The following is a 20,361-nucleotide window of genomic DNA, read 5'->3' as shown; positions in this document are numbered from 1 at the left end:
ATATGCAGGTACAGCAATTTAATTTAATTTTTTCAATACGGTGCGATGTGTTTCTACCGGAAACTTATAATCGAATAATCTTTCAATCAATATTGTGATGCGCTATTTATCGACGTACTCACAATCAAAATAATATCTAAAAATTATATTTAGGAAATAACTATTATAATTGAGTCAGCTATTTTATATGGAGTTTGCGTCATCGGATATAGCTAACTATGTGGAAAACGGATATGTGAAAATTATAATTGCAGTAAGCTATTTACTGAGTTTGCCATAATTTGACACTACAGGAAATGGATATTAAAGAATAGTGTAATTGTGGTAATGTATTTAATATCGCCGATTAATATGCTGACATAGACCGCACATTCCAGGTCGCAATCCTCAAAATTCCTTGGACTGACCGGGTGACAAATATTAAAGTTCTCAATCGAATGGGGAAGGACCGAGAAGTTCTACGTAGTATCAAAATCAGGAAACTACAATACCTCGGCCACATTATGAGAGGACAAAAATACAGCATTCCCCAACTTGTCATTCAAGGAAAGATCAATGGGAAGCGTAGCAGAGGACGGCGCCGCATTTCGTGGCTTAAGAACCTCCGTGATTGGTACGAGTGCAGCTCCACCGAACTGCTCCGGGTAGCAGACGACAAATATAAGATCGCCTTGATGGTGGCCGACCTCCGCTAGGGGATGGCACAATAAGAAGAAGAATATGCTGACACGGATTGAGTTGTTTATCCTCATACACTATTATTAAACTACCTAAATTGTGAAACAAACCACACAAATATTATTTTCCGTCGTGGGTGTAGCAAAATATTGTTGTTTAGCTGAACTCTCGCCTTGTTGGCGTGAACATGAGCACAAAGTAATACTTCACGAAGGCAAAATATGCAAGCAGGTTTATATCTTATGCAGCGAATCTAATCAACACGGAACTACATACAGCACGTGTCTTCTGCACAGTGGCGTGCTAAGAATTCAATTTAGGCAAAGTTTATACGTAAAGAATTTAAAATCAGTAGGTGCCATTTCTGGTTGCTTTGTCTTACAAACTAGTCAATATGTTCAATGTATACAGAGTTTACGTGGTGAGAATTTTATTTATGATAAAATAAATCTTCTTTAGTCGCGATAGTGTAAACAATTGACAGGAAAGTAAATGTAAATGTGTGACAGTAAATGTGAAACAAAAATTCAGTAAAGTATGATTAATTATTATTAAATTATACACATTATATTTTTATTTATTTGTCTGTCTGTCGTATGTAAAACATAATATGGGTGGGGTGGTTCACAATAATTATGGATCAAGTCCAATTTTCATAAAATTCGATTTTTTTTTATTTCAGTTGCTAGATAAAACAGATTTCTATATTGTGTGTTAATATCACAATAGTAAATCTACAATTTTCTGCATATTATGGCAATACTAGTATTGATAAGACATCAAATTGAATGTGAATCATGTCCATTTTGACAGGTTCCTTCAGCAGTATAAATAGGTATTTTCCAACATTAATTTGCTAATATTAATAAAGCCTGAATATACGTCTTTATGTTTCGACTATTTATTTAAATTAATCCATGTACTATCAAAAAAATGGTAAGTACATACAGTGAAAACATTCTTGAATTTTACAGAAGGAGTTTTAACTTTAGGTCCAAACATCTCAGGATCCATTTAGATGGACTTGATCCATAAGTATTGTGAACCACCCATATGTAAATGTATAAAAGAGAGCAAGAGGTGAAAGCTGTTTCCTCATGTCAGGCTCACCAGGCACCAATAGCGAGGGCTGTGCGGTTGGTCAATGCACTCCCTAGAGATGTAGATATTTTTGGCGATCCATTATATATTCTGTTTTTTAAATTCTATTTTATTGTTTAATTTGTACTTTTTGAATCATTTTTGTTTTTTTTAATTTTATTTCTTTTGTATAAAAATATTTTTTGCTTTCTTTTTTTCCTCCACTTTTTTTTTCTGATTTTCCGAAGTGATTACTTATAATTTTTATTCTAAATGTCATGTTGTGAACGTCCTGAATTAATAATTTGTTATGTACTCAACGTGTCTTTTTCAAATAAATAAATAAGAGCTGGGGAAGAAGTAAGGTGAGAAAAAAAACACCGAAACGCAAATTTTAAATTTTAAAAATAAACTGATACGCAAATAAAGGGAACGCTTATTTTAATTGGGTCGTGAAAGAAAACAAATGAGAGGATATATAATTGATAGTTTGACAGATGCTGATAGTGCAGTACCTACAAGCTTATCAAGTACGTATATACGAATTCAGTAATAAACGAAATTACAATTAATTTGTGATAGATTGACGGAGAGGTATTATAAAAGTATAGTGTCGAATAGGAAACACAATTTTGAAAATCATGTATTTCTGAAAATGTCAATTTCTATACGAAAATGCTCGATTCAGTTTAGATTAATCGACGTAAAATTGCTTAAAAATCACTAAAGTGGCATTGACGTCGATAATAAATTATTATGTAATTCGATACACAATAAACAAGAAAATAGAAACATTTTGGATGAAGAAAAACTAAACAACATCCCACGATGTTGACAGGTTGCGCTGTTACCTGATATTTTTCCAATTTAATGAATACTACACAATAGTGAGTGAACACGAGAGGGCATATCGACTTAAACATTACACGATGTCGGCAATTGCCAAGCACTCGAATTTGCCAAGCACTCGAAACACACAAATTTGACTTTGAAATCAAGATATTGGGTCGGAATAAAGAATATTTCGCACGATTGGTAAAGGAGGCCATTGAAATCCATAGAAACCCTAAAAATATTAATAGGGATGATGGATTACGGTTAAAAACGTCATGGCTTCCGGCACTATGAGCAAAATCCAATATTCGAGCCGGTATCCCTGGTCGTTACAATTGACAGATTACTCTGAGCAACGTTTGCTCTTAGCTAATCGGATTCCTTTTGACATTCTTAGAGCAACGTTTACATTCACATACCTATACTACATTTTTATTATAAGACATATTATCATCTCTTGATAATGTGCGCGATGATGTGGCGATAAACGTCGAGTAAAGAAGGAAGAAGGACACACTGTGGAAACGCAAAAATTCACTACGATAAAAAACAACCGTGAAAGCCTCAAACATTATAATATTACACAAGATTTTAGAATGTAGCATTATTTATTACATATAATAATTTTAATACCTCATAAACTGATTTTATATGAGCACAAATATTGGATTGCGATAGTTGTGGAATCCAACTCGATAAAAATATTCTTGTTTTTTTTTTGTTTTATATAATATTTTACAATAATTATGTAATATCTTCGAGGATCAAGACCACCCTGAAATACAGCCATCTTCTGTGTGACCATGACTCCTCACATCTTAACGCGATCTATTGTTGTCAGGGAGTTAAGGCTACCTCCAATAAGCTCCTTCACTTTGTCGCTCCCAGGATAGAACACAACAATCTATTTCAATACGGGTAGTCAGCTGCTGCAAACGTAGGACTCCAAATAAACAAAAGTAAACCCAAAAACCCGCCAGTTCTCCAAAGCCAAAATAATTATTATATCAACCTTATCGTTGGCGGCGATGGTATTGAAACTATGAAATCATATATTTATACCGTGTTTTTTGTCACAGAAATAACACAAGCAATTAAATAAATCTCCGAATTAACCAAAGCCCTTCGAAAAACAGGACACTCACAAGGATGACCAAAACAACTATAAATAAAACTCTTATGTGCCCAGTATTAACGTATATTATATGAGAATGCTGAACACAGGATGACATAAATTATCATTTATTTGAGAAGAGATTCTTGAATGATATCTTTCTTTGGAGGTGTTCAAGAAAATACCATATATACGCAATGTTGCCCTTCCAAGGACGAAGGCAGTAACTGACTCTCACACATTTTCGAGATAAATGACATAATGTGTTTTTTTCACTGTGTACTGTGAATTAATAAAAAAAAATATTATATTTTTATTAGTAGGATGTTAAAATACAAACAAAGTAGTAATAAACAAGCAGTAACTGCAATAATTATGTGCAATTACTGCCTTTTTGCTAAGAAATGTAAATTATTTTAGCTGATTTCTATTTTTTATAAAGATATTAATGGTATTTTAGTGATAATACTGATTTTAAAGGAGTTGCCAAAAATCGGAATATTTACCCACCCCATTAGCCAAAAAAAAATCTGAACAATATAAGCTTATTAAAAAGATTATGCTCGGCCGAAGCAACTGGAGAATATCGGCATTAAATCGTTCAGAATGGAGGGAAGTTTTTAAAAGAAACCAAGACCCTCCAAGAGTTGTAGTGCCATAAATGATAAATATTACATCACAGTAATGCGAAAACTGTAAGTACGTAGCGATACTAAGTAGTGTTTATTATAGGCACTTCACTGGAAGAAGGTTATTATTTTGTATGACCTTAATAATATAAGGCGATCCCCTATAGATTTGATGTTTTCCTCCGTGATATTAGATTTTTATGTATATCGCACAATAGACGTGTGTCAAATACTGAATGTAACATGACATCAGTAACACAATGTTTCAAACTAGAATAATAAATGTATTAATTTAATTCGAAGCATATATAATTCACAAACACCTTGTTATGTATCCATAACTCTATGATATCTCCCCAATGACATTAAATAATTGTCTTTTGCTTAATATTCATCGACACCCTAAGTTACTAATTATGTTCCATTGTTGAGAATATTCGATAGGTGTGATTTCGACTATTGCAATATATCTACTCAATATTATATTATTGATCAACCCCAATTTATCCACCCTATCTAGCTGTATTACTACACACATATTATAAACTCTTGTACATTAACTAACATCACTAATATTACTTACTTACTATTTCATATGGAAATGATTCTAATATCATTCAACTCGGACCATTCAACTCTGCGAGTTGTGTCACTGCGGATCAAGCTCTCTTAAATTCTTTTTCTCTTATTTACAACTTGTAACTGTACTTAGAGACATGCCAAATAAACATCACTGAAGATTAATATCCAGTCTTATTACTGACATATAATACCTGCCACTGGATCACGTGAAGGATTGGGGCCCATTGGTAAGGATTTTCATTGCCGAAAACGTAACAACCTTAAAAACATTTATATTAAAAAAAAATCGATGTGTGTACTTATGTACACGCGTTAGAAATTATACTTATTTAGCGTAACAAAACTAAAACAAAACTTGTGATAACCTAGATTCTTCGACTAGCTCTTAATTATCTTGTTAAATTACACACTCAAGTAAAAAGGCCGCTTATTGGAGCACCATTGGTTATTTCTATACACTTTAACTTATATTACATAATAATATAATTATTTCTCATTGTTTTTATTTTTAAAGTAACAACTGTCACTCTGACGTTTAATAGTTTGTTTACGTAAGGAATTGTAAATGGCCAAAAATAATAAATTTGCTGCCTAGGCAACGCAACAATTCTACAATCAAACGTTGCGTTTGTATACAGCTGAATGATTCACTGTCACGCACATTCGTAACGGTGTACGCGCGCCGCTTTAAATTTTACTCTCTGGTCATTGTGCCATTATTATTGCGGATAACATTCAAAATGAGATGACTCAAGGTGTGCCAACTTCACGCTATTATAAAGTAAATTTAAAAAAAAAACTGATTTAACACACCAAAATATTCAAACTGCTCTCCTGCAAAAACAAAATTTCGAGTTGTGCCACTATTATTCCCCGGGTGCGATATAATCGTTAAGTTTGCCCATTCGTCCAAAGTAATTCAAACTGTAATGTTAAATGATAATATATTTCTAAGTTAAATATAACGTTGCATGTTGTAAACTTTAATGGACTTGTTATTTTCGTGTCATATCTCGCGGTGCACTGCGGTGGAAGCGTAGAGGATGCCTCGAGTTATTCCGGAAAATTCAATTATTGCTCACGTAAGGGAGGTTTTTTTTTTACGACGCCAAGTTATGAATTTTTATATATTTTTTTGTTTTGTTTATCAGCAGGCTTTATGAATGTTTTATCGTATTAACTTATATTAATAAAAAAATAATAATTAATATTATATAAACTAGAAAATAATTGTATTATCACAACCATAGATAGATATATATACATAATAGATATATTCGTAGGTTATATATATATATATATATATATCAGTGGCGAAGACTCCATACTAGGCGATTATTTAAAGCCTACCTTCTTAAGAAAAATATTTTTTAATTTTATATTGACATATTAAATATTATAACCACATAATAATATATTCAATATGCCCAACGACACCTATCGTATAATTGTCATAATAATTGTACGATCTTTTCCACTATTCCAATAAGCACCATTTATGGCATGTCTCGAAGGTTTAAAAAAATAAGCGACATCTCGTTTTGCTTTACATATTGTAAGGATTACGTTCGCGTGAATCGAAAACTTTTTTTATATGAAGTTTGTTTCTCATAATTTCAAGACGTCTGCGGTGGCCTATATAAATTGGTAGGTTATTTAAGGAGAGCTTACGCTTACATATTACGTAAGTGCACATTTAAAAAAAATATTTCTAGGGATTCAATCACATATAAATATTGATTGTTGTTAAAAATAATAAATAATTTATCTCGTGATTTTTATTTGTCAATTAGTTTATTCATAGACAGACTAAGACAATTTATTCAGCCAATTATGTAAGCTGAAATCTGATATTGTATCTAAGTCTGTGTTTTAAATATAGAAGTATTTAGAAATGTCTAGTTTACGGGTTAAATTATAAATTGTTATGGAACAGATTCACAACAACGGATATTCTCAATATATTTTGAGCGTATCTAGCGTTTATATTTAAGAAAATACATAATTCAAACTAATTGCTTAATTTTATACCATCAGTGAGCTTTTGAAATTTCATCAGTTTTTGTGTACCTACCTATTCATCAGTAGTTATGTCCGATTATCTTCTTATTTCCCGTAAATACATCTAACAAGTGTGCTTTCTCCACAGCCTACCTGTTTCCAAAAGTCACCCTTCGCCACTGATATATTATATTCATTAGATATAGTCATTTAACTGTCATTTACTTTTGTTTGTAAGAACCTTTTTTCCATCCAATCGTCTTAATCCTAGAATCATTCGCTTCAAACTGAGGTGGGTAACCTTATTGCTAAAAGCCAAAACTGATGAATTAGATATAGATATATGACACATTTTGGCCTTTTTAGTATTTATTTTACTGTATTTTATCCAGAAATAGACTAAAAATCATTGGAAGCTTTTCATCGCCCCAAAATCAAAAGGGCACTTGTGACTTGTTGAAGGTTTTGAGATATACATAATGTAGTTTTGTACGTATTGTTTTTCTTTACATTATAGGTAGAATGGCATCTGTGTAGCTATGAAATCACAATTTATGAAAGGAAATAGAGGTCACCTGTATTTTTGTAAACCAATCTTCAAATAACGTATAACAAAAACGTAACATGTACACGACTTTTACAGTCTCATGTGCAGTGGTTACAAAAATAATATAAAAGGTATTATTGGACGGATAATTATTATGTACCTATTGTTATATTATTTATATCGCTTTGAATTTTGTTTGATAAATATTGTTTTAAAAAAATGTATTCAGTTGAAAATGTCCCACTGAGGCGGACGAAACCGGTCCTAATATATTAATTAAAGTGGAATAAGTACTATAAAAAAATGCGTTTTATTAAATAAAAACAACAATACAATGCAGTTCCACCACGAATTGACTGTTAACAAAATAAAAGAAAATAAAATAATTTAAGAAAAAAGTACTATGTAGAATTATTTTTAAATGTGTAAAGGCAAAAAAAAAATCGGTGTGTATACTTATGTACGCGCGTTAGAAGTGTTACTTCTTTAGCGTAACAAAACAAAAACAAAACTTGTGATAAACTAGATTCTTTGACTAGCTCTTAATTATCATGTTAAATTACACACTCAAGAAAAGGGACCGCTTATTGGAACGCCGTTTATTTCTATACACTTTAGTTTATATTACTAAATTATATAATGGTTTCTCATTGTTTTTATTTTTAAAGTACCAACTGTCACTCTAACGTTCAATCTTTTGTTTTCGTAAGGAATTGCAAATGGCCGACAATAATAAATTTGCTGCCTAGGCAATGGAACAATTCTAAACTATAATATTATACTGTATAATCGTTACGATTTCAGTATCATACTGTGGTGTAAAGGTAGTGCGTTCGGCTGATAACCGGAACAATCGGTGGTTCGAATCCAATCGAGAGCGTTTTTTTTCGTGTGAAAAAATAAATTATGTGTTACATGTCACACGCCAAAAATACACTCTGGCCTGATTTCCCAAACGCGCCAAAAGAAGTATAGCTTCAAAAAGATTTTTTTTGCAGAAAAGGTATCTTTTTGACGAGAATCCTAACAAGATATAAGATATAAAATATAAAGATTACATTTCAATTTTTGAGTATTAAGTCAGCTGTACTCTGAATTCCATTTCAAAATATTAATAAATAACCTCCACACGTTTTTTTTTCACTTAAAAAAAACTTTAAATGCGTTGTTCTCAAAAATCTGTTTTTGCACAAGTTTCCTTTTGCTTTTGCGATGATTTGTGGCTGTTTATTCATTGAAGGGATCAATTAATTTGTGGAATCCCATTTTTGTTGTCACTTCTACATTATTGTTTCACCATGTGGATAATATTAAGTAATTACATAGATTCGATTTTGATTGATGTTTATTGTTGAATAGTTAAATTACAACTAAAGTTTATAATGTAATATTAGTAGAAGTTATAATGCTAGTTTTAGTAATAAAAAAATGACGATAAATGTTACGATACATTCCGTTACTTCTTTGCCCTATATTTCTTTATTTACTTCTTCACTCTCTACCTTGAATACGTGGTGAACAGTAACATGCATTATTTAAATTATGTTTTGTGAGTCCATGATGTTTTAGTAGCACCAGGATAAGTGGATGACAAAACAACTGAACGACGGACATCAGGGCGCCGCACATATTGAATTTCGCGTATTAATATGCTTACATTGTGACTTAAACCACTAAAAGTATACAATATAGTCTAATATAAAACTTCTACTTATAAAAAAGCTAGGTTTTTACCTGTTGAAAATATTCATATCGATGGTGTACTTTCACATTCCAATCATGCGTGGAACTGCAATCGGCGGTGTCCAGTTTACGGCGTCCACTTCTCGGTGCCGAATCGTCTCATTCCCTGTTTTTATGAATGTTTCATAAAACGAAATTTACCAGTATCTCTGTTTTATGGACATGTTTTTTTTCTCAACATTTTTCTAATAATTATAAAAGCAATATCCATCAACCTAATTTAGCTCAATCTGCGAGGATATGATCTGGTGAAATCGCTATAATCATGAGCTCTACAAGCTCGACGTCATCAAGTTCACCAAAGCCAAATGTCTGTGATGGGCAGGTGACACGAGTATGGTTTAATAACCTTCGACAAATCATTTTAATTAGTCTATAAAGAAAATATATGCAGACGAAGATACAAATTCTTGTGACTTTATGGCATACAAAGGGACTTTTGAGTGGTCTACTGGATATAGAGAGTAAAGAAGTCTGCCTGAAGTAAATAATGTTCACCCCTGACTGTAGTGTAAAATAATAAAAATACTGAACCAGAGAAAACTACTTGAGCAGACCAGGGGCACTCCTGGGTGTTTTGCCTTGAGTGATATAGTATATTTTGTTGTAGTATGTACAAGAGTTGTTTCTATTTTCTTTATCTATTTTCAACTATTATATTAAATAATATTATATAAGTACACCCTGTCTACATCGCACAATGTCTGTCAGTGTTCTTTATTGCCAACTTAGTAACTACGTCGCCCATTCTTTTCGTCAGAATTATGATCATTCCGTTTCGCTATATTATATAGCAGTATTTCTTACGGGATAAAACTGAAGAAACGTAAAGGCCATTTTAAACCTTTTACTACCTACCGTAACAGTTCAGTGTCTCCGTATTATCCATAATTTATGCCTGAGAGTCGCTTGTGTATTAGCACTGTTTGGTGATACTAAGCTTTAAACATTAGGCCTTTTAAAAATATGTTAGTAATATATTATGTATAATTGAATATAATTAGTTAATTTTTAATTATAATTAGAATATTATTATTATTATAATTAGAGCCTATGCAACGATGGAAACAACCAGGATATTCACAATCTTTTTTTCGGTTTCCAATTTTCAACAAGGTGAAGCACAACTTGAACTTTGTGTTACATATGGACAGACGCGGATATAATTATTACAGCACTCGAAATGGACTGGAACGTACCGAAACGCAGCTCCGGTTTATGCAATACTCGAGACTACACAGAATTATTATGAAAATCAGTACTGATTGGGCCAATTATGGTGACCATCATTCCTTTTTTCCCCACCTACCTCACATCCTTATTTATTATTATCACAAGACCAGGCAACCAGCAATTACCGGTCATCAGTTGACAGTGATTAAATAACATTTAGTTAGCTAAAGAAACATCAAGAAAGCGGACGCGTGCAGGCTTGTTATAGCTTAGCCGTCGTTAATCACAGAGTGACTCAGACAAAACACATGTTCAATCTTCGTTGCGCTAAATATGATACGTTTTGAGTAAACGTCGCGTCTATCATCCATCCTGAACTTGTCATCATCATCCCAAAACCAAAAGTTAAACCGTGAGAGTGATATTCCAAACCTTCCGTTCCGCCTTATCAACATAAAAGGTCAGTATCTGGCATCCTGTTACCCCCCCCCCCCCCTAGATCCGTAATCCACCAAGCAGCATCTTCAAATTACAGTCCACAGCTAAAAGCGCAATCAACTACATTTTTTAAGTAAAGTATAATAATAATCTTGACATGTCGTACACACTTATAAATAATAATATAACATAAATTTTAAGAGATAATAATATGATATTACTATTTGATATAATTGATCGATCGTAAATAATATATGATTTATTAGTACAAAACTGTGACGTCCTTCAGGGTGGAAACAACTATGCACTGCTTAATTATATACTAAACTAGAGATAAAGTAAGGAAAATATTATTATCATTTTTGTTAGTATATTACGTATAAATTGGTTTTTTTCGCCTGCGATGCTTAAAAACCTTGCCTAGTCAAATATTTAGTCTTAGTGCATAACATATTATATCTAAAGACTGTTAAATCATTTGTCTGTCAAAGGTAGTACGTAGGTATATTCCTTGGACCATAACGAGGCCGGGAGATATGCGCTTTTTCATTTCTGCATTGATGTAAAGAATCAAAAACATAAACAGTGACAAAATAAAAATAATTCATGCATTTCAACCACCCAGTGGTTGCAGTCATACAATATATAAGCTTAGATGGCTATATTATATTCAAACCTTAGTTCTGCAGCATCATATTATGTTGACAAGTCCAGTCCTTATGTGACATTTTCATTGGGAAAAGTACAAACATTACATAATTTTTATGTAATCCAAAACGAAAAATAAAATACCACAAACTACACTCGAACGAAACTGAGTACTTTATATAGATAGTTGACAAATAATATCAGTTTGACGGTACGTATACTGACAAATATGAAATGGACTTTAACACTGTACGCAGGGAAAAATAATGGCAACATTTCCTGTAACAACTTGTTTGTCTGCTGGAATAATATAAAATAAAATATATATCCTCTCCACTCTCTACCTCTCTTACGTACATCTTACGAGCTATAAATTTTCGATCGTCGAACTTCTTACAAAATTTATTTATACATAGGTAGAATATAATATTTATTCGCGGTTTTTTTCCCACTTCATTGAAACAAGTACTTAACTTAGTAAAAAAATCGATCATTATGGTCAGAGGAACTATATAATCGTTTATTAATTACATACATACCTAGTTTGAAATAACTAGATGGGAACTAGCTTTGATCACATTTAAATTACTATGAGATACGAGTATTATATAAACTTTTTAATCACGCGGAAATTTCCTATTAACTATGCATTTGAAACGTTTTTTGAAGTTATACTTCTTTTGGCGCGTTTGGAAAATCAGGTCAGAGTGTATTTTTGGCGTGTGACATGTACCTAACACATAATTTATTTTTTCACACGAAAAAAACGCACTCGATTGGATTCGAACCACCGACTGTTTGGTTATCAGCTGAACGCACTACCTTTACGCCACAATATTGTACTACAATCGTGACGATTATACAGTATAATATTAAAGTTTAGAATTGTTCCGTTGCCTAGGCAGCGAATTTATTGTTGTCGGCCATTTGCAAATCCTTACGTAAACAAACGATTGAACGTCAGTGTATAGAAATAAACCAACGGCGTTCCAATAAGCGGTCCTTTTTCTTGAGTGAATAATTTAACAAGATCAAGTTTATCACAAGTTTTGTTTTTGTTTTGTTACGCCAAAGAAGTATAACTTCTAACACGCGTACATAAATACACTACAGTACATAAGTAAGTCATTACCGACCATCTTTTGTACAGTTTTAGGTAATCTTGGGTTCTGAACTTGTGGATCACGATTCAAAATTGGGGTATATAAAAACAAAAACAAGGAATGGACTTTAACACAATTTCACCAAGTATTCAACTTAATTGTAATGAAAAGGTTATTTTTTCTTTCATAATGTCAAATACCTATCAGTTATCGAACTGCACATAATGACGTTCCAAGTTTCAGAATATGTTATATCTACCATACTTTGCAAGTTAATTAGGGTTAACGGCCCACATGCTCAGCGTAGGTCAAAATGGAGCTTTTATGGTATTTTCAGAGCATAACCCTGGACATTCCTTAAACGCTGTAGATAATCTATTTATATAATTTTGAAGCCTTATTATCCTTTATATTTTTTTTAAACATTTGATGACTGCATAAAGCATTTTTATTACATAAAATAGTATTCTTTTAAATCTCTCGCTCTAATGTTTTAGAATATAGTCATATTTCAGTACGTCTATGTGCAATGGTGTTAGGATTTTTTAGGTTTATTAATTTTTAACCGCATTTACAAAACCATTTGGTAAGGAAAGCAAGGAGAATACCATCATACCACCACCATCAACCCACATCACCTGATTCCTTTGCATTCTTCCCTGAAGGACATAGTAGGACGGCAAAACCAAAGCAGTTCAAACATTAATTGTCAAAATTGAAATAAATGCATTGTCTTTTTATGCCTGGGGATCTTTGCTTTCTGACTACTCATAAACTTTCCTTTTATTTTACAATTGGTTACTAAAAAAGTATATAATAATTAAAGTTCATACCTTTTGAATATTTTTTTCTACATTATAAACATGTTTTTGTTGGATATTTAATTGGGTTTCAAGATTATTGGCTACTTTTTCAAAAAGCTTAAAATTTACAAATATTTTAGGGTGAATAAAGACGCGTAGGGGGTGAATAAAACCGTATCCGGAAATTTTTACGTAAATAGTTCACCGCAGGACACTTATTCGTGCGCCCCAGTACGTGAAACATGTGTTCGTGTAACATTTAATCAAATGACGAGTTCTTCGTTGAACATTTCACCGTGGAGTATATTTTTACATATGCTACAACACGTCGAGATGTCTTTACTAGGTTAGGTTAGGTTAGGTTAGGGTTAATCTAATTGGAACAGTACTATTTGAAAACTATCACCGCATTTTGTAAGATACGTACAAATGTATTCCACGGTGAAATGTTCAACGAAGAACTCGTAATTTGATAAAATGTTATACGAACTCATGTTTTACGTACTGCGGCGCACGAATAAGTGTCCCACGATGAACTGCATACGTACAACTTACATGTAACCGAATAAAACCACCTCGCGGGTGAACATAGATAATGGGAAAACATGATTAAATTTATACTATAAATATAAAATTTACAAACATAATTTTAGCAGCATAATTTTGACATACCGGTACTAGTTAATAGTTTTTATTACTCATTCAACAAATAATACAATGAGAAAATATTTATAAAATGAATGAGTCTCAGAAATATCTATCTAGATCTCGTCTAGATATATTAAAAAAATAATAGAAAAAATGGGTAAACTATGTCCATCGCTATCTTTGCCAGAGCTTTACAAATTAAGCTGCTGACTTACCTACTACTCACGTAGAGTGCAACTATGTACCCGAGATATTATTTCAAATTCCGTTAATATTGGCATTCATTTTGGGTACTCATACTGGGGAAAATTAACTGGAATATTTTATTTTCAAGTGTAAGTAAAGCATTTATTAATCTTTTGTAAAACATCAATAAAGGGCGGACGTGCTCAGCGTGGGTCAAAATTGAGCTTTTTTCTATTTTCAGAGCATGATCCTGGACATACCTTGAACGTTGTAGATAATCTATTTATATAATTTTGAAGCCTTTTTATCCTTTATATTTTTAAACATTTGATGACTGCATAAAGTAGTTTTATTACATAACATAGTATTATTTTAAACCTCTCGCTCTAATGTTTTAGAATATAGTCATATTTCAGTACATAAATGTGCAGTGGTGTTAAGATTTTTTATATTTATTAGTTTTTAAACGCATTTATAAAACCATCAATATAATTTATATTGACATTATTATAGTGAAATATTTACGATAAAAAATGATATTGATAATCTCTGTGATCCCAAATTAGACAAGAATTAGGCATTTTATTATTCAAAAAATGGGCAAGATTTACAGATTTAAAGATAATTCTAAAGATACTGATATAAGCTATGTCTTTAACCATTCAAATGTGATAAACATTCTACGAATAATGTTTGCTTTATAATAAATATTGACATAAGAATTTTTTTGAAATACGCCATTTTTATTGGCATTTCCCAGTGGCTAAGCTACAACATACTGCCGTAGCTATAAATTTACAAACGATAAATGAAGAAGGGAGTAAGGGAGTAAAGTAGAGGATACTAAGGCTTCAAAATTATATAAATAGATTATCTACAACGTTTAAGGAATGACCAAGATCAGGCTTTGAAAATAGCATAAAAATCTCTATTTTGACCTAAGCTGAGCATGTGGGCCGTTAATATGTGTGTAGGGGTCAATACCCTACCATCCACAAGACTCGGCAGGAAACCATTAATTTATAATTACAATGTACCTTGCAACATAACAATGTTGAAATAGTAGAACAAGCGATTTATGTGAATCAATCAATTTTTAACAGAAAGCTTATTTAGCAAAATAATTCAATAATTATATCAATTAATTATTTATAATTTACAAAACATCATGATATGCACAAAATTGTTTATATGAAAATCAACCGTGCCTAATAATTAAAAAGTGCTTAATTGTCTAAAATTAAAATCAATTATTTATAGCATATTATTATATAAGCATGATTATCAAAATATGCAAATAGTGATAGCAGCATTTTCTATTGTATCGAATCTGTATAAAACACTCAATTACATGAAATCAATATGTCAGTCAGTTATCAAAGATTTAACCGTAAGGTTATAGTTCCGCTCCGCCCGATCGACTTCGCAATTTCTTATAACGCATACACGTGCTTCCACTCAGCTAAATTATAAATCTGCAAACTTACCTGTAATAATTAAATTGACATTTATTTGGAAGGAGATAATAAAACCAGGGTTCATTTCATTCACGCACCAAATTCTGAATTATTCATTTTTGGAGTCAACCTACCCTCCTGTTCCTTATTCCATCTCACTTCCTCATGTGCATTCATTTTGTAATACTCATGCTGGGTAAAATTAATTGGAATATTTTATTTTCAAGTATAAGTAGAGCATTTATTAATCTTTTGTAAAACATCAGTATTATAATATGTAGGTAGGCTTAAACAAATAAAAAAACCCCTCCTCTAAATTAAATATTTGATAATATTTTAACAGCGTTTTCCAAAGTAAAATATTGTTTTAATTAAGTAAGTGCCTACATCATTTTCACGCAATATATTTTATTAATTTTACTAACAATACTTCGTCGTATTTTGAATCTTCCTGAATATTTCATTGGCATAGCAATAATACATTTTTGTCCTTAGTATATTTGATTTCAATATTATATAACATTAATTTGCCTCCAGAACATGAAATCTTGAGCAGAGTTTATATTGAAAAATAATTTAAGTAATAATTTAAATTAATAATTTAAGATAAAAAGAACCTTTATATATAACGTTTTTATATCGTCACTGTTCTGGCAGAAGACACTAATTCGAAAAAATTACATATTGAGTTAATTATACCAAAATGTTCCTTATTTCAAACTTTACCGTCTGGAAAAACACACTAATTTTTATAAAATATATATTTACCTAAAAACAGTTTTCTGCAAACGCACTAAATGAAAAATTACGAAATGTTGCCTGGAAATAGCAACTAATTGAGTTAGTGTTTTCTGCCAGGACCATTTTTGCTTTTCACCTTATACTGGCAAGCGAAATTTTAGAAGAAAATTTTACTTTTTTTTAACTTTAACATTCTTAATAAATAAACAGTCTTTATTTACGATTACTTAATAAACTCACATGATAGACCATTTCAAACATTTTAAAAACTTCAAAGTCAAATTACTCGAAACTAGTATTCTCGAATTAGTGTTTTCTGCCAGAACAGAAACGAAATTCTGTTGAAACATATAAAATTGACTTGACTAGCTTAAACGATCAAAAAAATTTGTACATGACATGTCATATTGATTTCCATGGTAACGCACGTATATATTAATAATTTAGTTGCTAGGACCCCAGACCCCTAGAAACCAATAATGTTGTCGAAATAACTTTTCATACAAAACAGAATTAACTGAAAATGAATTCAATTCTACTTAAAAATGGCTAAAAGTAAAAAAAAATGCATTGGCATCGTGTTCTGATATATTCTAAAAGTTTCAAATGTCTAGCTAGTCGGGATGTTAGTCAAAAATCGATTGCAAGATTTGTACCGGACAAAAAACCACCGGACAAATAAGAATACGCGTAAGAAAAACATAATTAATAATAATATAATTCATAATGTATTATAATACGAGTATTCCATTGAATATTTTTTTAAATATACACAGGTCTGGCTTGTGTATTTTTCCACCCTTATTTTCAGTTGTAAATAAATTACGTTATTCTGCTTGTATGTAATATAAACTTTTTCCTGATAATTATGATAACCTACGCCATGACGATTAGTTTTAATAGCAATGTATTACTAAATTTTACCTTACTTAAGCCAACTATATATAACAGGCGTGGGCAAATGCGGATCCCAATATCTCTTGATATATATATATATATATATATATGTATTTGCATTCCCCATTATCTTGTATTTTCATGAGTTTTCTTTCTAAATGTATGCGCGTATATGAATGCAACTCTCAAAGATGCACGATGTTTATTTTCTTATATACTCGTACCTATTTATTTTATCAATTAAGATTTGTGTAGAAATGTAATTAAATTTGAATTTGAGTATTTAATACTACGTGAGAACGTGACTATGGTCTAACTCTTTATATATATAAAAATCCAGAATATGGCTCTCGTTGACCTCATGTATGCCCATCCTTGATATAATCATCATCAGCCTGATTCTATCCACTGCTGGATGAAGGCTTCTCTAAGATGATTCCACTTCTCTTGGTCTTGTGCGTTGCGTTGCCACGTACTTCCACAGAACTCTATCATTTAATTAATCCAGCGGCATCTAGGTCTACCTTGCGGACGTTTTGTACCTCTTGGGTACCACTGGATGACTAAATTTGTCCAATTTTTCCCTTCTTCGAGCTATGTGTCCAGCCTATTTCCATTTGAGGTTTTTTTGCGAAATTACATCGCAAACCCTTGTCTGTCTCCTTATCCACTCATTCCTCTTTCTGTCCTTTCGCGTTATGCCCAGCATGCACCTCTCAATACAACGTTATGCTGCTCTAAGTTTCTCGATCTCTCTTTTACTTAGTGTCCATGTTTCACATGCATCCCTGATATATGATAATATAAACATTTGTATAAAATCATTTTTTTTATATAATTTGACATTGATGGGAAAGTTAGTGTGGTCATTTTTGTAGGATTTTTTATTCTTTAATCGGAAGAAGCGAGTTGCATCTCGTGGAATATTGTTTTGATTCAAATATGGATTTTTTACGGTTTATCCTGCCCAAACTTAATTCGTTTTAAACAATTTGTCATTACAATTACATTAATTACATTACATTACAATTGAAATTTTTGAGAGTTTTTGAAACAACTTACTGAAATTATTTATAATCTTTTTTTTAAATTTAAAATCCCATACAAATAACCACACTAACTAAACTTGTCTACCAATGTTAGTGCCATCATTGTTTCAACACCTGAATTTTTGTATCGAAAGAGTTTACAAACAATTTAAAAACGTGTGTGTCTGTCTGTACGAAGTCTTGTTCGGACTGTTCCAGTGATTTAGACAAGTAGCGAGTGATTTGGTAAATAAACGTATCTGAACAGACAACCCCCACCCACTCCCACCACCTCTCACTAAATACTAAACAAGCCACAAAACAAGTCTGAACAGGCGAGTTCATTAGTCGCCGACTGCTGTAGAAATGGCACAGCGTTGGAGCGAAGATACTACTCGAAATAATATAACTTATAATAATTATACTTCAATGCGACAAACATTAAGATAACCGTCGTGAACGTGTGTTGATAGATCCGTAGATAAATGGCAATATTTCACAGAAAGCTTGTTATTATTGAGGATAGGTAATGGTTGTATTAATTTATTATTCCTTTTATTTTGTATACTCAGTATGAAGGATATTATATCATGTCGGTAGGTAGTGTTGATTAATAAATTGATAAATAATGGCAATATTTCACAGAAAACTTGTTGTTATTGAGGATAGGTAATGGTTGTATTAATTTATTATTCCTTTTATTTTGTATACTCAGTATGAAGGATATTATATCATGTCGGTAGGTAGTGTTGATTAATAAATTGATAAATAATGGCAATATTTCACAGAAAACTTGTTGTTATTGAGGATAGGTAATGGTTGTATTAATTTATTATTCCTTTTATTTTGTATACTCAGTATGAAGGATATTATATCATGTCGGTAGGTAGTGTTGATTAATAAATTGATAAATAATGGCAATATTTCACAGAAAACTTGTTGTTATTGAGGATAGGTAATGGTTGTATTAATTTATTATTCCTTTTATTTTGTATACTCAGTATGAAGGATATTATATCATGTCGGTAGGTAGTGTTGATTAATAAATTGATAAATAATGGCAATATTTCACAGAAAACTTGTTGTTATTGAGGATAGGTAATGGTTGTATTAATTTATTATTCCTTTTATTTTGTATACTCAGTATGAAGGATATTATATCATGTCGGTAGGTAGTGTTGATTAATAAATTGATAAATAATGGCAATATTTCACAGAAAGCTTGTTGTTATTGAGGATAGGTAATGGTTGTATTAATTTATTATTCCTTTTATTTTGTATACTCAGTATGAAGGATATTATATCATGTCGGTAGGTAGTGTTGATTAATAAATTGATAAATAATGGCAATATTTCACAGAAAGCTTGTTGTTATTGAGGATAGGTAATGGTTGTATTAATTTATTATTCCTTTTATTTTGTATACTCAGTATGAAGGATATTATATCATGTCGGTAGGTAGTGTTGATTAATAAATTGATAAATAATGGCAATATTTCACAGAAAACTTGTTGTTATTGAGAATAGGTAAAGAGGTAGGTACACATTATCCTAGTGTCCATAAGAATAATAATTATAAGTTATATTCATTTATCATTCCGTTTATTTCGTAGTCAGTAGGGACAATGGAGCATAAAATACCTATTTATTACCTAAGCATACTACAAAAATACATAGGTAAGCATAAAAAAAATTATGAAACCGCAAAAATATAATTGGTATCCTATGTAAATTAGTATTCATCAATAGGAATTTGGAGCTTAATCGATTCAATTACGTCAATGCCGTTTTTGTATCTCGACATTCGAATTCTTTTTGAAGTTACAATTTTATCTGACAGACGGCAGAACGGTGGCCGTTTTGAAATATCCGTCTCTCTGTTCATTTTGATACGTCACTCACTAATACACTGTGTTCGGATACTTTTCAGTTACTAATTCACTAAATCACTCGCCACTCTACTAAATCACTCGATCGGTCCGAACCGGCCATTACCGTGCAGACAAGTAAGATTTATATCGGAGGTACTGA

At 31.6% G+C, this 20,361-nt stretch overlaps 1 protein-coding gene across 1 annotated transcript in view; it reads left to right on the top strand.

Annotated features, from left to right (window-relative positions):
• The window catches only part of LOC147070031 (allatostatin-A receptor-like), a 92,390-nt gene that overhangs the window by 25,149 nt on the left and 46,880 nt on the right, over positions 1 to 20,361 (top strand). The window lies entirely within an intron of this gene.

This window comes from Rhyacophila brunnea, unplaced genomic scaffold, assembly GCF_057557595.1.
Source record: "Rhyacophila brunnea isolate RB1 unplaced genomic scaffold, BYU_Rbru_1.0 scaffold_22, whole genome shotgun sequence".
In the NCBI taxonomy this organism is placed as follows: Eukaryota; Metazoa; Arthropoda; class Insecta; order Trichoptera; family Rhyacophilidae; genus Rhyacophila; species Rhyacophila brunnea.
The sequence above is the reverse complement of the archived record's forward strand: the minus strand, read 5'-3'. Positions and strand labels throughout refer to the sequence as shown.